This window comes from Ahaetulla prasina, chromosome 5 (genome assembly GCF_028640845.1).
Source record: "Ahaetulla prasina isolate Xishuangbanna chromosome 5, ASM2864084v1, whole genome shotgun sequence".
Taxonomy (NCBI): Eukaryota; Metazoa; Chordata; class Lepidosauria; order Squamata; family Colubridae; genus Ahaetulla; species Ahaetulla prasina.
In genome coordinates, this window is record NC_080543.1 from 59,319,862 (window position 1) to 59,340,577 (window position 20,716).

At 44.9% G+C, this 20,716-nt stretch overlaps 2 protein-coding genes across 4 annotated transcripts in view; both read left to right on the forward strand.

Annotated features, from left to right (window-relative positions):
• The first annotated feature begins 6,739 nt into the window (after window positions 1-6,739).
• LOC131199763 (beta-1,3-galactosyltransferase 5-like) overlaps window positions 6,740-20,716 on the forward strand; it is a 41,161-nt gene continuing 27,184 nt past the window's right edge. The window contains exon 1 of one of the 2 annotated variants that reach the window (XM_058185882.1): window positions 6,740-6,821. The gene's annotated coding sequence lies outside the window, so the exon portion shown is untranslated. The remainder of the gene's footprint in view (window positions 6,822-20,716) is intronic. The other variant, XM_058185881.1, reaches the window with a different exon arrangement.
• The window catches only part of B3GALT5 (beta-1,3-galactosyltransferase 5), a 39,800-nt gene continuing 25,827 nt past the window's right edge, over window positions 6,744-20,716 (forward strand). For both annotated transcript variants that reach the window (XM_058185886.1, XM_058185884.1), the window contains exon 1: window positions 6,744-6,821. The gene's annotated coding sequence lies outside the window, so the exon portion shown is untranslated. The remainder of the gene's footprint in view (window positions 6,822-20,716) is intronic.

The window sequence follows — 20,716 nt, forward strand, 5'->3', positions numbered from 1 at the left end:
TTCTTTGCCATATGCTCCTCAACGTTTTATTTTGGTTTCTCCTAATAGCTACCAATTTTCAGGGCAAAACATACATTTTCAGGATTAAAAAGTCTCACTTTTTAAAATTGTATTTACCCTCTGCTGGTTACTTGTCACACTTCCATCACCTTCTTTTGTTGACTCCAGCCATTAAAAGTTCTGCTTTGCTGTGAATGAGTTTGTATACAGTAATACAATAGGCTAAAATGTGACTGCCTAGTTTGTGGCACAGTATGTCTTACAAACCTAGGCTATATAGCTAAATTATAATTCACTGCTATTAAACAAATGCAGATTGATGGGTTAACTGCCCTCACAGGTACAAATGCCAGTCCTTGGGCATTTCAGAAAATGATTTTCCGTGGTAGCATTCAAATTTGTACAAAGATATCTATTTACCAATGATGGACAGTCTCTATTATCTTTCACTGTAAGGTAAATCTGAAACACAAAAAAACATCTGAAGTAGTACAAAATTATTTTTCAAAAACAAGGCATCATACAAGCTTAGTGCCTTTTACCAACTGAGCCCACTGGTCCATTTATTTCAACATCATGGCCACAGATATGGATAAGCTGGTGAGAATTTTTAAGGATCTACATGAGACATGTTTTCAGTCCTTCTGGGAAAAGATGGAGCCCATCCCTTTTTTCATGCCATGAATGCATTTCCCATAATCCTTTGTCAGTTTAAGTCAACCCAGTAAACTTTCCATTTTTCCACAATTCTATTTATGGCTTTTATTATAAAGTGCTAAATCCTAAATGTATAGAATCACAAATGGAAAAAAAATCTGATTCTTTGTTTCTAAATTCAATTGTTATTTTTTATGATGACAGTTTATGACTCACTAGAAAGTGATTATTGAACTTAAATTGTCCAGCAAGATTGTCATAATATATATTACTCGGTCATTGACTGTTTATTTTTCCACCCATTCTTGCGGATTTTCCATCTGTTCAAGCCATGCTTTAGGCAGTCTTTCTTTCTAGGTATTGATGTGAAAATACGGCTTTTCTACTTAAATGGAGTCCACAGTCTATAAGGAGTCCCAGATAATGTTACAAGATATTGTGCTAGTCACCATTTTAGATTCCATCCCTGAGGAGTTAAGACTTCAACAAACATGACTTTATGAGCTTAATGGCCACAGAGGCCTGAGGTAGGCCTTCTCATCCATGTCCCCCTAACCAAGATCAAGTCAACCTTAAACATTACCACTGCATAGTCCATCAATGCACTATGGGTAGAGAAGTACAAGCAGCTCCATGCTCTTAGCACTTCTTTTTTCTTCTGTTCAATCGTGCGGTTTAAGGAAACTGCCTGGACAAGTCCCTTCAATATTCTTGGCAAGGTTTTTCAAAAGTGATTTGCCACTGTCCCAAGGGCTGAGAAAAAAAAAAACTGGCCAAAGTTTATCCAGCTGGCTTTGTGCCTAAGACAGGACTAGAATTCAGTCTCCTGGTTTCTAGCCTGATGTGATAGACCAGGGCTGTCAAACTCCTGGCCCACAGGCCAGATGCCTTGCATGCTGGCCACACCCAGACCGGTTTAGCGAAGGGGAAAAAAGTCCCGATGTCATGTAACACCGCCATTGCGACATGAGTTTGACATCCTTGTGATAGACACTTCAAAGTGACTCACTATAGTACAGTGTAGGCTCAAACCTGAGGTCAGGTTCCCAGGTCAGATTCCCTTGTTCTCTTATTGTGTATTTGTGTCAGACAATATTGTATCCAAAGACACTCCTTATCATTCCCAAGGAAACCTGTTTCAATTGCCTTTAACTGGGCTTTCAATTTGAACTACAAATGAAATTACATTTCCTGAGGATCTGGCCCGCGGCTCAGCTGAGGAACTAGTTGTGGCCTGGGAACAGGCCGCGGCTGGGGCCTTGGACCGTGTTGTGTCTTTGCGGCCTCTGACCCGGCGTAGATCTCGTCCGGCCCCTTGGTTCTCCGAGGGGCTGAGGGAGATGAAACTCCGGAGAAGACGCCTAGAGAGTACTTGGAGGTCCAGCCGTTCCGAAGCTGATCGGACACTAGTTAGGTCCTATTCTAGGACCTATCTAGTGGCAATGAGGGAGGCGAGGCGTTCTTACGCCTCCACCCTCATTGCGTCGGCAGATAACCGCCCGGCCGCCCTGTTTCGGGTGACCCGCTCCCTCCTTCATCAGGAGGTGCGGGATGACCCCTTGCAGGGACGTGCCGAGGAGTTTAGTGGTTATCTATACGATAAAATCGCTCAGCTCCGGGATGGTCTGGACCGAAATTGGGATGATCCAAGCGAGAGAGAGGAGGCACGTCTTGTTGAGCCTGTTTGGGATGAGTTTGACCCTGTGGCTCCCGAGGACGTGGACAGGTTGTTGGGGAGGCTCCATACCACCACATGTTTACTGGACCCGTGTCCTTCCTGGCTGGTGCTGGCCACTCAGGAGGTGACACGAGGCTGGCTCCAGGGGATTATCAACGCTTCTTTGTTGGAAGGGGTTTTCCCCGCTGCCTTGAAACAATTTAAAACCCTAAAATTCATAAAAAAAACCCAATTAAAATTTAATAAAACTTTTAAGCCAATCCCGCTTGAATAAATAAATGCGTTTTCAGCTCACGGCGAAAGGTCCGAAGATCAGGCAATTGGCGTAAACCAGGGGGAAGTTCGTTCCAAAGAGTAGGAGCTCCAACAGAGAAGGCCCTACCCCTGGGGGCCGCCAGCCGACATTGTTTGGTGGACGGTACCCTGAGAAGACCCTCTCTGTGTGAGTGTACGGGTCGGTGGGAGGCATAAGGTAACAGCAGGGTCTAGATGGACAGCAGGCGGTCCCGTAAGTACCCGGGCCCTAAGCCATGGAGCACTTTAAAGATGGTAACCAAAATCTTAAAGCGCACTCGAAAGACCACAGGAAGCCAGTGCAGACTGCGCAGGAGTGGTGTTACATGGGAGCAACGAGTGGCTCCCACTATTACCCGCACAGCTGCATTCTGAACTAGCTGAAGCCTCCGGGTGCACTTCAAGGGCAGCCCCATGTAGAGAGCATTGCAATAATCCAAACGAGAAGTGACAAGAGCGTGAGTGACCGTGCATAAGGCATCCCGGTCAAGGAAGGGGCGCAACTGGCGAACCAAGCGTACTTGGTGAAAGGCCCTCCTGGAGACGGCCGCCAAATGATCATCAAACGACAGCCGTCCATCCAGGAGGACGCCCAAGTTGCGCACCCTTTCTGTTGGGGCCAATGACTCGCCCCCAACAGTCAGCCGCGGTTGCAGCTGATTGTACTGGGGTGCCAGCATCCACAGCCACTCCGTCTTGGATGGATTGAGTCTGAGTCTGTTTCTCCCCATTCAGACCTGTACGGCTTCCAGGCACCGGGACAGCACTTCGACAGCTTCGTTGGGGTGGCCCGGGGTGGAAAAGTACAGCTGCGTGTCATCAGCGTGCAGATGGTAACTCACCCCGAAGCCACTGATGACCTCGCCCAGCGGCTTCATATAGATGTTGAACAGGAGAGGCGAGAGAATCGACCCCTGAGGCACCCCACAAGTAAGGCGCCTCGTGGTCGATCTCTGCCCCCCTGTCAACACCGTCTGCGACCGGTCAGAGAGATAGGAGGAGAACCACCGATAAACGGTGCCTCCCACTCCCAAACTCTCCAACCGGTGCAGCAAGATACCATGGTCGATGGTATCAAAAGCCGCTGAGAGATCTAACAGGACCAGGGCAGAGGAACAACCCCTATCCCTGGCCCTCCATTAAATCCACCAACGCGACCAAAGCTGTCTCCATACTATGACTGGGCCGGAAGCCGGACTGGAACAGGTCTAGGTAGACAGCTTCATCCAGGTACTGGGGAAGCTGCCATGCCACCACACTCTCTACAACCTTCGCCACAAAGCGAAGGTTGGAGACTGGACGATAATTCCCCAAAATAGCTGGATCCAGGGAAGGCTTCTTGAGGAGGGGTCTCACCACCGCCTCTTTCAAGGCAGCGGGGAAAACCCCTTCCACCAATGAAGCATTTATAATTCCCCAGAGCCAGCCTCGTGTCACTTCCTGTGTAGCCAGCACTAACCAGGAGGGACACGGGTCCAGTAAACATGTAGTTGCATGTAACCTCCCCAGCAATCTGTCCACGTCAAATGAGACAATTGCGCTGGCTAATCCATACTGACAAGTGGAAAATCCATCAAGTTTATCTTGGCCCAACCCATTATCTACAATAGATGCTTTGGAGCACAGTGTGTTGTTTCACCATATAGGAGCTGCCCTTTTGCACCCACATAAGCATACAACAGTTTTTGTATATCTATTCCAGGGTATTGCAGCTAACTTTGCATCTTAACAATGAAATCAGTTTGGCTAGGGCTAAACCCTTTATTAGCTAAAATCTTTATGAATCCTCAAATCCCTCTGGCTCATTCATATCTTAATTATGAAAAAAATGCTTCAGTTTGCAATTTTCATTAGTAGTGGAAATTTGTATGTTTCTTTGGTTCAAAAAATCATGCTGAAATGAATTTCAACTTCAAATCTTTATTCAGTCACAGACCAGCACATAAAATATAGAAAACAGTTAGTAAAAATAGGATACAAGAGAAAATACACACACAAAAACCAACCCACAACTTCAGAGAACAAATCACTCTCTCTCCCCCCCTCTCTCTCACACACAGTGTGTATGTGTATTGTATTTTATATACACATATATGTATATAAATATAAATATGCTAAAATGTCTAAAATATTTAAAAGTGCTTAGAATCAATCCTATGGCATAAAGAGCAAATTATTGAGTAGTACTTGACAGAGAGATAGGATCAGATTGATCTGATAAGAGCATTTTAATGTAAAATAAATCAGAATGATTGGGTTATTTAATAAGAAGTGGAAATAATAACTCCTGGCATGCTCCTGTATAGAGGGGACAATAGAGCATAATATATTCCATTGATTCAATTATTCTAACATCCCATAGACACATTTTTTGTTCGAAGGGGATTTTTGTACCTTTCTTCAGTAATGGCTGTTGGAAGGGCAGTGGCTAAAGAAAGGGCCCTTCTGAATTTTAAGATTTCTGGCTAGTTGGAGAGAGTGTGCAGAGTGGCTCAAGGAGGTATTTCTGGGTAAGATGAAATGAACAAAGTGTTTTTGTGTATGAACAAAGGTGTGGTCCAATCTGGAGGGAAGCATATAGGTCTGAAAGTAGGCTTGCAAACTGACAGGTGAGAGGCCTGTTATCTACATTGGAGAATGGACAACTTAAAACAATAAAGTAGGAAAAATGTTGCTATCCAAATGGAGGACAGTGCACATCCCCTACAGAATAGAAACATGTGAATTCAATGACCACATTCTTGCAAACTTGTAAACTGCTCACATTTTGTTGAACTGGTAAGTTTGAAGCAAATTCTTTATGCAATTCCAACTGTGGTTCTCAAAAAACCGGAAAGCAGAAAAAGATGGTATATTATTTTCTTCTGACCAATATAAGCCTTGGGATATTGGGTTGTTTGCAAAAAATGAAGTTCTTTGGAGAAAATTTCTTCAAAAGTTTTATTAGCCTGACTTCAGGGAGACTCATCCTCTGCTAATTTGATGCCTCTTGAATTAGGGGTGGTTTGTCCCAAGGACATAGGTAAGGTAAAATAAAATTGATGTGGTAGCTGCTTCCAAGTTGCTGATTTGCAAAAGGTCACAGGGGGGAAAAACTCCTCCAGGTAAACACGAAACGCCCGGGTACAAAATCAGCATCCTCATCGAGAGTAGAAAGTTTCACTTGATGCTTTCACTCCTCTTTGCTTTTCTGTGACTCTCCTCCTTCCGTGGCAGAATCTCTCTCCCGCTGCGCGCCTTCAGGCCACCATGTGTTTCCCCCCTTCTTGCCTTACAAACCTTGGGCTTCTGCTGACTTTGCTCTCATCTTAGGCTTCTTTCTCTTCACTTCTCCCCACTCAGGATCCTATTCTCAATATTCCACTGAGGGCGCAGGGCCAGGCGTTCCATTCGCTTGCTTTGCCTTTTGGAAAAAAGCAAAATCAATATAATATATAAAACAAAATAACGCACACGAAAAGGGGTGAAGTTTTAATCAGCAAATACACACTTTCTCTCAAACAGGTCTCCCCCTCCCCTAAAGCCATCGGAAGGCCAGTTTAAACTGATAAATCTAAAGTCTTGGTGGGCATTTCCTCTATGACATCTCCAGGGCATCAATTAATCTGCTAGCCCAGAATTCAGTTATAGTAACTAGGTGTTACTCCACTCACCCCAAAATACCTTTCTAGTCATCCGAGAACCTCCAAGCTCGCAGGATTTTAAGACGCGCCTTCTCTGTGAGCTGGTTCAGAGGGGTGGGAGTTGCAACTCATCCCCTACTGAGCAAGATTCAATAGTCAGGAGTTTTTTTTTTAAAAAAAGTCTCAGCCTCCTTTGAAATAAGATACACTTGCTCTGTTCGAGCGTTTTTCATTCCCGTAAACGCCCCGAACGTCTCTCTTACGATTCTTGCCTAGACAACTGTCAACGGAAGCTCTATTTTTCCTCCTTTTATTTATGGCTCGTTTAGTCATAAATTATGACCTCACGGTCTGGGTTCTTTAAAAGGTGGTCGACGAGGTTGTGATTTAGTACCGCATATTGCTGCGGGGACATCTTTAAGACTGGAGGTGAGGAACGGAGATGCACAAAAAATGATTTACAGATTAACTCGACTCCGGTTTTCTCAAGTCTCGGCTTCTAGAGAAATGCAGGGCGACGAAGATGCTCTGGAGGAAGATCGTGGAATATTGCCTGGTAATAGCTAAAGGTGAGTCGGCTTAATCTCTCCCTTTTTCTCTTGAATATGAAGTGAGAATATTTGCAGGCAGTTCCTAACTCCCCTTTTGCTGCCAATCAGACGTTGCCGGGCAGGAGCTGCTACCAGTGTCTACAGACAGCGTGGATTTCATAGCTTAGATTTCATTGTCTGGACGGAGCGGATTTATCTTCCGAATCCAATCAGTTTAAAGGGCTCTTCCAGGTGGAATTGGCCCCGGGATGCCACCCGGAGCTCCAGGAACTGAATGTCAGAAATGTGATTTTTCGGGGTTTTTTCCCCCTTCGGAGAAAAACCGGAGACTACTCACAATGAGATTTTATGCAGCGTAACTAAACGAACCGGGATGGGATTGGGGCCACATTGCATAAAGGGAAGGGAAGAGAAGGAACCTCGAAATTTGCTCCAATCGGTACTTGTGTCTTCCTGAGGGACGGTGGGATATTTCAAAGTCTAAGCGCGTCTGTTTTCATGTGTGTAAAAAGCTGAATCATGCTTTGATTCAAAGGAAACTTGATTCACGCGGGCCTTTTTTTAAAAAAAAATTGCTGAAAAAATAAAAGGAATTCATATGCCAGCTTTCTTCAAAAGAACAACTAAAACAAGGGTCTCCAACCTTGGCAACTTTAAGACTTGTGGACTTCAACTCCCAGAGTTAGCTGAGGAATTCGGGGAGTTGAAGTCCACAAGTCTTAAAGTTGCCAAGGTTGGAGACCCCTGAACTAAAATGCTCGGAGAATGGGAAAATGACTACTGAATCAAGGTCAGGAGAGGAGAACAGTTTTATGTCCAAAGAATGCTGCAGTTTCTGGATTATTATTGGAGAATTCAGAAGCTGAACCTGGGAAACATTCTCTCCTGTAAATTATGCAAAGGCATAAGGGCTTTGTCTTCCTGTGAAACACCTACATCTGAAGAGTTGTTCTCCTCCCCCACCTTCACATTTTCTGATTAGAGTTGATCATGTTTAAAGAGCATAATTATCACACAAGATAGGAGCAGAATCTCTACAATACTTTGAAGAAAGGCTAACTTTTAGTTTTTCTAGGAGTATATTGACCCACATATATATTGATTCACAAAGTTTTTCTGAGTGAAGCAACTGTGATTGCTTTTTTGCTCGGGAAGAGCAGAGGCTTAGAAATGCTTCCCTGAATTTCAGTTGATTGTACTAAATGACCAGAATAGAAATATCTAAGATATTTGCAAACATTAAGGGGAAAAAAGGATGTGGGCAGGGGTGGTATCCAGCAGGTTCTGATAGGTTCTGGAGAACCGATAGTGGAAATTTTGAGCAGTTCCGAGAACCGGTAATCAAAATAAATTGAAATCTGCCTTCCGAAAACTTTAGTGGATTATTTTTATTTCCTGCAGTCAGGAACCGTCAGAAACAAATCTTATGCTAGTGTAGGTCAGGATGACCTAAGTATTAGGAGATTTAGTGACGGTTCCTGTGTCATGGTCAGATCATTTTCTCCTCCGCCTAGACTTTCAGACCGCCGCCCACCACCGCAGGGAGACGGAACCAATGCGATGGTTCCGTCCCAGGCGCCTGTTGGACCCCGAGAGGTTCCTGACGGAGCTTGGGCCGTTTCCTGAGGATCTTGCCCACGGCACGACCAAAGAACTAGTTGCGGCCTGGGAACAGGCCGTGGCTGGGGCTTTGGACCGTGTCGTGCCTTTGCAGCCTCTGACCCGGTGCAGATCTCAATTGGCTCCTTGGTTTTCTGAGGAGCCGAGAGAGATGAAATGCCGGAGAAGACGCCTAGAGAGTACCTGGAGGTCCAGCCATTCCGAGGCTGATCGGACACTAGTTAGGTCCTTTTCGAGAACCTATCTAGTGGCACTGAGGGTGGCGAAGCGTTCCTACGTTTCCACCCTCATTGCGTCGCAGATAACCGCCCAGCCGCCCTGTTTCGGGTGATCCGCTCTCTCCTACATCAGGGGGGATAGGATGACCCCTTGCAGGGACGTGCCGAGGAGTTTAGTGGTTATCTATACGATAAAATCGCTCAGCTTTGGGATAGTTTGGACCAAAATTGCGATGATCCGGATGAGATGACTGAGACGTGTCTTGTTGATGTTGTTTGGGATGAGTTTGATTCTGTGGCTCTCGAGGATGTGGACAGGTTACTGGGGAGGTTACATGCCACTACATGTTTACTGGACCCGTGTCCCTCCTGGCTGGTGCTGGCCACTCAGGAGGTGACACGAGACTGGCTCCAGGGAATTATAAATGCTTCTTTGTTGGAAGGGGTCTTTCCCGCCGCCTTGAAAGAGGCGGTGGTGAGACCTCTCCTCAAGAAGCCTTCCCTGGACCCAGCTATTTTGGATAATTATCGTCCAGTCTCCAACCTTCGCTTTGTGGCGAAGGTTGTAGAGAGTGTGGTGGCATGGCAGCTTCCCTGGATGAAGCTGTCTATCTAGACCCATTCCAGTCCGGCTTCCGGTCCGGATATAGCATGGAGACAGCTTTGGTCGCGTTGGTGGATTTAATGGAGGGCCAGGGATAGGGGTTGTTCCTCTGTCCTGGTCCTGTTAGATCTCTCAGCGGCTTTTGATACCATCGACCATGGTATCCTGCTGCACCGGTTGGAGAGTTTGGGAGTGGGAGGCACCGTTTATCGGTGGTTCTCCTCCTATCTCTCTGACCGGTCGCAGACGGTGTTGACAGGAGGGCAGAGATCGACCGCAAGGCGCCTTACTTGTGGGGTGCCTCAGGGGTTGATTCTCTCGCCTCTCCTGTTCAACATCTATATGAAGCCGTTGGGCAAGGTCATCAGTGGCTTTGGGGTGAGTTACCATCTGTATGCTGATGATACTCAGCTGTACTTTTCCACCCCGGGCCACCCCAACGAAGCTGTCGAAGTGCTGTCCTGGTGCCTGGAAGCCGTACAGGTCTGAATGGGGAGAAACAGACTCAGACTCAATCCATCCAAGACGGAGTGGCTGTGGATGCTGGCACCCCGGTACAATCAGCTGCAACCGCGGCTGACTGTTGGGGGCGAGTCATTGGCCCCAACAGAAAGGGTGCGCAACTTGGGCGTCCTCCTGGATGGACGGCTGTCATTTGAAGATCAGTTGGCGGCCGTCTCCAGGAGAGCCTTTTACCAGGTTCGCCTGGTTCGCCAGTTGCGCCCCTTTCTTGACCGGGATGCCTTATGCACGGTCACTCATGCTCTCGTCACTTCTCGTCTAGATTATTGCAATGCTCTCTACATGGGGCTCCCCCTGAAGTGCACTCGGAGGCTCTAGTTAGTTCAGAATGCAGCTGCGCGGGTGATTGAGGGAGCCACACGTTGCTCCCGGGTAACATCGCTCCTGCGCAGTCTGTACTGGCTACCTGTGGTCTTTCGGGTGCGCTTCAAGGTGTTGGTTACCACCTTTAAAGCGCTCCATGGCTTAGGGCCCGGGTACTTACGGGACCGCCTGCTGTTACCTTATGCCTCCCACCGACCTGTACGCTCACACAGAGAGGGTCTTCTCAGGGTGCCGTCCGCCAAGCAATGTCGGCTGGCGGCCCCCAGGGGAAGGGCCTTCTCTGTTGGAGCACCTACCCTCTAGAACAAACTTCCCCCTGGTTTGCACCAATTATCTGACCTTCGGACCTTTCGCCGTGAACTGAAAATGTATCTGTTTATTCAAGCGGGACTGGCTTGATTTTTAAATTTTAAAATTTTTTGAATTTTTAATAATTTTAATGGGGGTATTTTAGTATGGGTCAATTCGACGGTTTTAATTCTCGGCCACTTATAGAATATGTATTTTAACTGTTGTTTTAATGTTGTATATTGAATTGTTTTAATCTGGTTGTACACCGCCCTGAGTCCTTCTGGAGAAGGGCGGTATAAAAATCTAAATAATTAATAAATTAATAAATAAATAAATAAATAAATAAATAAATAAATAAATAAATAAATAAAGTAGCTCCTATAAAAGTTCCTGTGTTAAATTGTGTGAACTTGGCAGCCGGATATCTGAGGAAGTGTCTGGTAGCCTTTAAAGGCCTCTGACCTCTTCTGGAAGACAACTGGAAACACATTAGCTTCTTTAAATAAACTCTGCTGAAATTGATTATGTTCACTAATAAGAGGAAATGATAAGGATAGTTTGTTTTACAAACAAATGTGTTTCCTTTGTAATTAGTTTATATTTCCTTATTTATGTAACTTAATAAAGTATAAGTGCTGGCTGAATCATTGTACATGTTTCCTCCCCAGCTTTATTGGAGGACCCATCTTTGTTCAATTGAATAAGCAAGACACTCAGACAGAATTGGCTTTGTACACACCATGCTGACCTAGAGAGCCTGCAAGACACATGTTCATTCTTTCAGCTTAGGTCTCTGAAGAAGATTCTGGATTCAGCCTTTCCTTCCCAAAGTTAAACCAATCTCTCCAAACTTCGTACATAGGGCTTGATTTCTGATCAAGCTCATCACTCTTGTTCTTCTCTTCCCAGTTTCCCTGCAACTTTTTAAAAGTGTTTTGGGACTAACTAATGTAGCATAAAGTATATTAAATTATTCAAGAGGCTTCTCCAAATAGTATTTCAAAAATAGTTTTTATTTTATTTTATTTATTTATTTAATTCTGTCATAACAATATACACAAGCATCACACAAAAAGATTATATAATATGTAAACATATATATGATGAGAAACAAGGAAGTATAAGCATATATATATATATATATATATATAGGGAAAGAAACAATAGGACAGGAACGGTAGGCGCGTTTGTGCTCTTATGCACGCCCCTTAAAGTCCTCTTAGGAATGGGGTGAGGTCAACAGTGGATAGATTTTGGTTAAAGCTTTTGGGGTTATGAGAAGAGACCACAGAGTCGGGTAATGCATTCCAAGCACAGACAATTCTGTTACAGAAGTCATATTTTCTGCAATCCAAATTGGAGCGGTTGACATTAAGTTTAAATCTATTGGTAGCTCTTGTATTATTGCAGTTGAAACTGAAGTAGTCATTAACAGGAAGGATATTACAATGGATGATTCTATGAGCTAAACCCAGGTCCTGTCGAAGGCGACGGAGTTCCAAATTTTCTAAACCCAGGATTTCAAGTCTGGTGAGATATTTTGTTGGTTACAGAGGAGTGGAGAACTCTTCTCATAAAATACCTCTGGACATGCTGAACTGTATTGATGTCAGAAATGTGGTATGGGTTCCAGACAGGCGAGCTGCAGTCAAGAATTGGCCTAGCAAATGTTTTATATGCTCTGGTCAGTAGTGTGGTGTTTTTAGAAAAGAAGCTACATAAGATTAGGTTAACAACTCTTAGAGCCTTTTTTGCTATGTAGTTGCAGTGGGCTTTGGCACTTAGATCATTAGATATGAAAACTCCAAGGTCTTTGACAGGGTGGGGGTCATCTGTAAGATAATGTCCATCAAGCATGTACTTAGTGTTTGGGTTCTTTTTTCCAATATGTAAGACTGAGCATTTGCTGGTTGAAATTTGTAGTTGCCAAATTTTAGACCAAGCAGTTAGATGATCAAGGTCTTTTTGAATGGTAGATGTATTGTCAGTTTATTATTTATTTATTTATTTATTGTTTGAATTTATATACCGCCCTATCTCCCAAAGGACTCAGGGCGGTTCACAGGCATATAAAAACATCAATATACAAATTAAAACAATCATTAAAAAACTTATTCTACTGCCCAATTAATTAAAAGTAAAAAATATAGATATTAAAATCAATTTAAAAACCCCTCTAAATTTAAAATCTAAAAAACTAAGCCAGTCCTGCACAGATGAATAAATGAGTCTTGAGCTCGCGACGGAAGGTTCGAAGGTCCGGAAGTTGACGGAGTCCTGGGGGGAGTTCGTTCCAGAGGGCGGGAGCCCCCACAGAGAAGGCCCTTCCCCTGGGCGTCGCCAGACGACACTGCCTAGCTGACGGCACCCTGAGGAGTCCCTCTGTGAGAGCGCACGGGTCGGTGAGAGGTATCTGGTCGCAGTAGGCGGTCCCGTAAATAACCCGGCCCTATGCCATGGAGCGCTTTAAAGGTGGTCACCAAAACCTTGAAGCGCACCCGGAAAGCCACAGGTAGCCAGTGCAGACCGCGCAGGATGGGTGTTATCACGGGAGCCACGAGGGCTCCATCTATCACCAGCAGCCGCATTCTGGACTAACTGTAGCCTCCGGATGCCCTTCAAGGGAGCCCCATGTAGAGGCGTTACAGTAATCCAGGCGAGACGTCACGAGGCGTGAGTGACCGTGCATAGGGCCTCCCGGTCCAGAAAGGGGCGCAACTGGCGCACCAGGCGAACCTGGTAGAACGCTCTCCTGGAGACGGCTGTCAAATGATCTTCTAGAGACAGCCGTTCATCCAGGAGGACGCCTAAGTTGCGCACCCTCTCCATCGGGGCCAATGACTCGCCACCGATGGTCAGCCGCGGATTTTGCTGACTGTACCGGACGCCGGCATCCACAACCACTCTGTCTTGGAGGATTGAGCTTGAGCCTGTTTCTCCCCATCCAGACCCGTCGGCCTCCAGACACCGGGACAGCACTTGATGGCTTCGTTGGGGTGGTCCGGTGTGAAAAGTACAGCTGGGTGTCATCCGCGTACAGCTGGTACCTCACACGAACCCACTGATGATCTCACCCAGCGGCTTCATATAGATGTTGAACAAAGGCGAGAGGATCGATCCCTGCGGCACCCCACAAGTGAGGCGCCTCGGGGCCGACCTCTGCCCCCCTGTCAACACCGACTGCGACCGGTCAGAGAGATAGGAGGAGAACCACCGATAAACGGTGCCTCCCACTCCCAATCCCTCTAACCGGCGCAGCAGGATACCATGGTCGATGGTATCGAAAGCCGCTGAGAGGTCTAATAGGACCAGGGCAGAGGAACAACCCCTATCCTGGCCCTCCAGAGATCATCCACCAACGCGACCAAAGCTGTCTCCGTGCTGTACCGGGTCGGAAACCGGACTGGAACGGGTCTAGATAGACAGTTTCATCCAGGTGCAAGGGAAACTGATATGCCACCATACTCTCTACAACCTTCGCCGTGAAGCGAAGGTTGGAGACCGGACGATAATTACCTAAAACAGCCGGGTCCAGGGAAGGCTTCTTGAGGAGGGGCCTCACCACCGCCTCTTTCAAGGCGGCCGGAAAGACACCCTCCACCAAAGAAGCGCTCGTAATCGCCTGGAGCCAGCCTCGTGTCACCTCCTGCGTGGCCAGCACCAACCAGGAGGGGCACGGGTCCAGTAAACACGTGGTGGCATTCAGCCTCCCCAACAACCTGTCCATGTCCTCGGGAGCGACAGGGTCAAACTCATCCCATAAAATGTCACCAAGACCACCCTCAGCCGTCTCACCCGTATCACCGCAATCTTGGTCCAAACCATCCCGAAGCTGAACGATTTTATCGTATAGATAACCGTTAAACTCCTCAGCACGTCCCTGCAACGGGTCATCCCGCTCCCCCTGGTGTAGGAGGGAGCGGGTCACCCGAAACAGGGCGGCTGGGCGGTTATCTGCCGATGCAATGAGGGAGGAGGCGTCGCCTCCCTCATTGCCACTAGGTAAGCCCTAGTATAGGACTTCACTAGTGTCCGATCAGCTTCAGAACGGCTAGACCTCCAGGAACTCTCTAGGCGTCTTCTCCGGCGTTTCATCCCTCTCAGCTCCTCAGAAAACCAAGGAGCCGGTTGGGACCTGCGCGGGTCAGAGGCCGCAAAGGCACGACCGGTCTAAGGCCCCGCGCGCCCGTTCCCAGGCCGCAACAAGTTCCTCAGCCGAGCCGTGACCCAGACCCTCAGGAAATGGCCCAAGCTCCGTCCGGAACCCCTCCGGGTCCATCAGGCGCCTGGGACGGAACCAACGTGTCGGCTCCGTCTCCCTGCGGCGGTGAATGGCGGTCAGAAAGTCCAGGCGAAGAAGAGTGATCTGACCATGACAAAGGTTCAATGACTATTTCCTTTAAGTCCAGATCTCTCAACCACTGACCAGAGACAAAAATCAGGTCCAGGTGCCACCCCAATGTGAGTAGGGCCATCAATTACTTGGGTCAGGTCCAAGGCCGTCATGGAAGCCATGAACTCCCGAGCTGCCGTCGATGGAGCGGACGATGGCAGTTAAAGTCCCCATGACTAAAAGTCTGGGGTCTCAACTGCCACCCCGCCAGCACCTCCAGGAGCTCGGGCAGGGCAGCTGTCACGCAGCAAGGAGCCAGGTGCGTGATCAGCAAACCCATCTGGCACCTATGGCCCCATCTCACAAAGAGGGATTCGCACCCGGCAATCTGAGGTACAGTGGTCTCCCTCGGCTCTAGACTTTCTCTAATCACAACCGCCACCCCCCCACCCCTACCCTGGGCCCTCGGCTGATGGAATGCACGGAAACCCGGCGGGCACATCTCAACAAGGGGCACACCCCCTTCAGTGCCCAGCCAGGTTTCCGTAACGCCTATAAGGTCCGCTGCGCCCCCCTGAATAAGGTCGTATACTAGGGGGGCCTTATTAACTCTGGACCGTCGTTGCATAACATCAGCGAAGGCCCAGGCTCTGGGGTCATGACCATCCGAGGCAGGAAAGGGCGGGGATCGGGCGCGACCGCTTGCAAACATCGGGTGCCCCCCCCCCCAAACCGATATGATCCTCCCCTTCCGCCATATCTGCCCCTCTCACTTACCGTGGGAATCAGGCCGCCCTCACCAACAGGAACGCAATCTCCCCCCCTAACCTCCGAACCTATTAAAAAACCGTCACGAGCAGGCGCAAGGACTGGCTCCCCTCCCGACGGGCTACCGTGTGGTGTTAAACAGTTTGACATCATCAGCAAAGAGAACACAGTTACTTGAGATATGGTCACAAAGATCATTTATGTATAGTATAAAGAGAGTTGGTCCAAGAACCCTACCTTGAGGAACGCCACTCTTGACAGGAACAGGATTTGATAGAGCATTACCAATTTTAACCACTTGTTGTCTGTTAGACAGAAAAACAGATATCCAATTGTGTAGGGGTCCTGAAATGCCATAGGATTTTAATTTTAGGAGAAGTTTATCATGTACTACTGAGTCAAAAGCTTTGCAGAAGTCTATGTAGATTGCATCAATTGTTTTGCCTAGATCAAGATTTGTAGTCCATAAGTTTTTACAGTGGAGAAGTTGTAAGTTGCATGATAATTTTTTTCTGAAACCAAATTGTTTATTTGAGAGTAGGTTGTGTATTTCTAAGTGGAAGGTAATGGATTGGTTGATAGATTCCATTACTTTGCAGGTGACGCAGCATAGAGAGATTGGTCTGTAATTTTCAACTAAGCTGGGGTCGCCTTTTTTGAAGATTGGAATGACTGTGGCTAGTGATCAAAGATTGGGATGGGAACTGGTTGTGAAAGCTTTATCAAAGATTATACTTAGGGGTTCTGCTAAATTAGTAGAAAGTTTTTTTAAGAAGTAAGCGCATAGTCCATCAGGTCCAATGGATAGAGATGGTTTCAAGTTGCGAAGAGTTTTTCCAACATTATCTTCTGTGAAATCTATATGTGTTTTTTCTATAAAAAAGTTTTATTTTTACATTCATATCCAACAACTCATCCAATGTACAGTCATATACAATTAGTCGGGCTTGCCCAGTCACCACCCCCTCCTTTTAACTCTCTTCCCTCTTCTACCTTCTTCTACTTTCCAGACCTTCCTCCCCTTCTCTTATCTACATCCTCTCCTCCCTCCACCCTATACCCTCCTTCTCCCTCTTTTACCCCTCTTTCTTCCTCTTCTACCCCTCTTCTCCTCTTTCCTACTTCCTACTCTCTCCTCCTTTCTCCCTCCCCACCATTCTAAAATGGTAGCTGGGCAGACCCGACCCTACATTAATTATATTTATACATCTTCAATAATCCCTGTACATTAACCATCACTCCATCCTCTACCCTCATCCCCCCCCCACAGTTCCCCTCCCCCTTACCCCCCCCCCCGACTTCCCAGAACAAAATGCAGGGTATCAAAACTAACAATCATAATCCAAAATAAATCTTAAATTATAATCTCTAGTCACTCCACACATAATCACACTCTCAATTCCCCTCTCCTTCAAAAATATATCTAATACAAAATATTTCCTAAATTTACTCATATGCTATTCGATATTTTTTTATCTGATACTTATTTTGAATATAATCAATCCACATTTTCCATTCTAAAATATATTTTTCTTGTGTATAGTCTTTCAAATAAGCAGAAATTTTTGCCATTTCTGCCAGATTTGATACTTTGAGTGTCCATTCTTCAATTGGAATCTATATGTGTTAAGTCGTCATACTCATTACTTGTACGATTTGGGAATGTCGGATATATGTCATCACTGTTAACAAAAACTGAGCCAAAGAATGTGTTAAAGAGGTTTGCTTTAGTTGTTTCATCATTGCATTCTTTGCCGTTAGAATCTTTTAGTGGTGGGATGGCTCTAGAGTCTTTAAGCTTATTGTTCACAAAATTATAAAAGGCACGATTGGAATTTGTGCGCAGAAGGTCCCCTTCTTGCTTGGTGTGGTAATTTGTGCATTCAGTTTTTATTTGGTTGCATATAATTCTGTAGCGATTTTTAAAATTTGCTACATAGCCCTTTTTGTTTCTTCTCCAGAGGGATTTTTTATTAGATTGAAGCTTTTTTATTGATATGGGTAATTTGCTTTTCCTGATCTTGGAATAGAATAGAATAGAATTTATTGACCAAGTGTGATTGGACACACAAGGAATTAGTCTTGGTGCATATGCTCTCAGTGTACATAAAAGAAAAGATACGTTCATCAAGGTACGACATTTACAACACAATTGATGGTCAATATATCAATATAAATCATAAGGATTGCCAGCAACAAGTTATAGTCATACAGTCATAAGTGGAAAGAGATTGGTGATGGGAACTATGAAACGATTAATAGTAGTGCAGATTCAGTAAATAGTCTGACAGTGTTGATGGAATTATTTGTTTAGCAGAGTGATGGCCTTCGGGAAAAAACTGTTCTTCTGTCTAGTTGTTCTAGTGTGCAGTGCTCTATAGCGTCGTTTTGAGGGTAGGGGTTGAAACAGTTTATGTCCAGGATGTGAGGGATCTTGGTGGTAATTTGTGGTATGTATAGTTTAATGACTCTATTGATTTCAAGTAGGAAAACTCTATAGTGGTCTTCAGCAGTTATACAGGTTGAGAACAGATTTTGCCAGTCCAGAGATGAAAGATCGTTGTTTATAAGGTCATAGTTGGCTTTTTTGAAGTTGTAGTTTGGAATACTATTGATATGACAATTTATGTAAGAGCATATATTGAGACGAAAGTCAATCATGCAGTGGTCACTGTTGGAAAAGGGTTCTTTTATTTGTAGTCCATAAATGGTATTAGTGTTATTGCAGAAGATGAGGTCAAGACAGTTGTTGAGTCTTATACTGTTAGTTACAAGTTGTTCAAGACCTAGGTTTGTAACAGCGTTGTATAATGTAGTATGGATTGGATCAGTTGTACATTCATTTGTTATCCAGTTTATGAGAGGTAGATTTAGGTCACCCAGGAAGATGAGAGGATATGGGCAAGAGGTAGCCCATGTTAGCAGTGAGGCTAAAATATTTGCATGAGTAATGTCGTAGTCAGGGGCTCTGTAGCATAGTATGAATCGAAGTGTGGTGTTAGATGATAGGTCGTATACAATAGTTTCAGGAAGAGAAAGTTTGTGTGCAACTTGAATGTTTTTTAGATTCAGTGATTTTTTGTAAAAAATAGCCACTCCACCACCTCTTCGGTTTTCACGATCTGATAGATGAACTTGATATTCTTTGTTTGAAATGATGGAGTCAGGGAGGGATGAGTTCAGCCATGTTTTACAAACAAATATAATATAAAAAGTACACTGTTTAACAGGAGGATAAATTCAGGTAATTTGTTTACAATACTTCTTGCATTTATCAATTTACATTTAAAATCTGTAGAGAATGGTGTTGAAGAGGTAAGGGGCGTGCATACCTAGTTTTGGATGTTAGTTGGTTGAGGGTTATGTACAATTGGTGGTTGTATAGGTGGTTGGATGTTTGGATGGAAGTTTTGGGTGGTGAGTGTTTGGATGTTGGGTACTTGACTATTTGTTGAGATGCTTGGTTGGATGGTTGGTTGGAAGGCTGGTTGGATGGTTGTTTGGAAGGTTTGTTGGATGGATGTTTGGATGGCTGGCTGGATGGTTTGTTGGATGGCTGTTTGGATAGCTTGGATGGATTGTTGGATGGCTGATTGGATGGCTGTTTGGATGGATGGTTGGATGATGGGTACTTGATTGAACATTGGGATGGCTGGTTGGATGTTTTGGGTGATGGGGGGTTTGGTGGTGGGTTTTTGGTTATAGGATTTATTTTTTTTTGCAATTGGCACGGTAATCAATATATAGGTTTGATTCATCATTGTCTTGTCTTCGTTTAAATTCTGTGTGGAGTTCACGAGAACGTATCCGCTGCAGGAAAGATAGATCAGGACGTGATCTAAGTTTACTGTAGTCGGGGTTTGTTTTAGCAATTGAGTTGATGGTGTAAATGAATTTACGTTTGCTGTTCTCATTTATGCAGATGACTCTGAAAAATCTTGGTGTTATTGATCCATCACTGTTTTTATATTCTGGTCCATCTCTGAAGACTGCAATTATTTCATTAGGGGAGATGGTTGAAGAATTATAATTTCCAATTATGTTGTGAATTTTGGTGATATCCGGTTAATTTGTGTTTTCTAATCCAAATAATATTGCATTATTTATTTTTTGTCCTCTCTCCATGAATTAGTTGGTCAGTAGTTATTTGTTATTTAGGTTGAGTTGAAGGATTTGTATTATGTAATGTTAGATGAGTTGGGAAGAGATTTAGATCAGTTGAGTATTCATTTTTTGTGTTGTAAATTGTTTTACCAGATTTGTGAAACTTTGTTCAATAACTGTTAGGATTTTTTTTTCTAAGCTTTGTTCAATAGCTAGTATTCTTTTTTCTAGATTTTGTTCAATAGCTAGATTTTTTTTTTCTAAGTTTTGTTCAATAGCTGCTATTATTCTTGTTTCTAAGTTTTTATCAGTGTCAATGGATGATCTGTTGGATGTTTTGGCTGGCATAGTGATTTTTTTAAAATTTATTATGTAATTGGTATTGAAGAAGTATATTTCTTATTTCTTTTATTTTATTTCTCACTCTTTTCAATATCTTTCTCTTAATCAATCTTCCTCAACTGCTATCTCTCACTCTTTCACTTTCGCCTGGCAATCCACTATATTAACGATGGAGATTCGGCGGAAAATTTAAAAAGATGAACTTGGGCAGTCAAAGTCTTTTAGGCTTGGGATGATGGAGGCGGGTGGGGTGCAGTGGGGGTGGTGCCAAATCTACCCAGCAACTCACCCGGTCCTGAGCGACTGAGTCTCTCGGATGTGGCTCCGGTGGTGGTGTCTGCTATGGTGGTGACTGGCCTGTGGTCAGACCTCTGAGAGTGGCAGTTACAAGATGGCAGTAGTAACGGCAGTTGAGCGGTAGTTGCCGGTGGTTATGGAGGAGCGGTACGCTGGAATTATCACTCATGGAATATATCCTCAGGATCCTCAGGACTTCGTCAAAGTGGGGATACCTGTTAGTCCTGGTAGTGAGGGATATTTAAGCAATAATTGTCATTTGACCTTAGGACTCAGAGAACTTCTCTCTTTTTCTGTTGCTCTCATGCTCACCGGAATCTTCGACCTCTCTATCTATCTAACTGTACTGTACCTGTGTATTTGATTTTTGTTTCCTTAGTGACAACTAGATGGAACAGGTATAAAACTTCTGGCAAGGTCACATTTCATGGTTAAAGGTTAGATTTGGTTTGATGAAGCACAAATGGGATTAATTTAGTTAAGAGGCCAT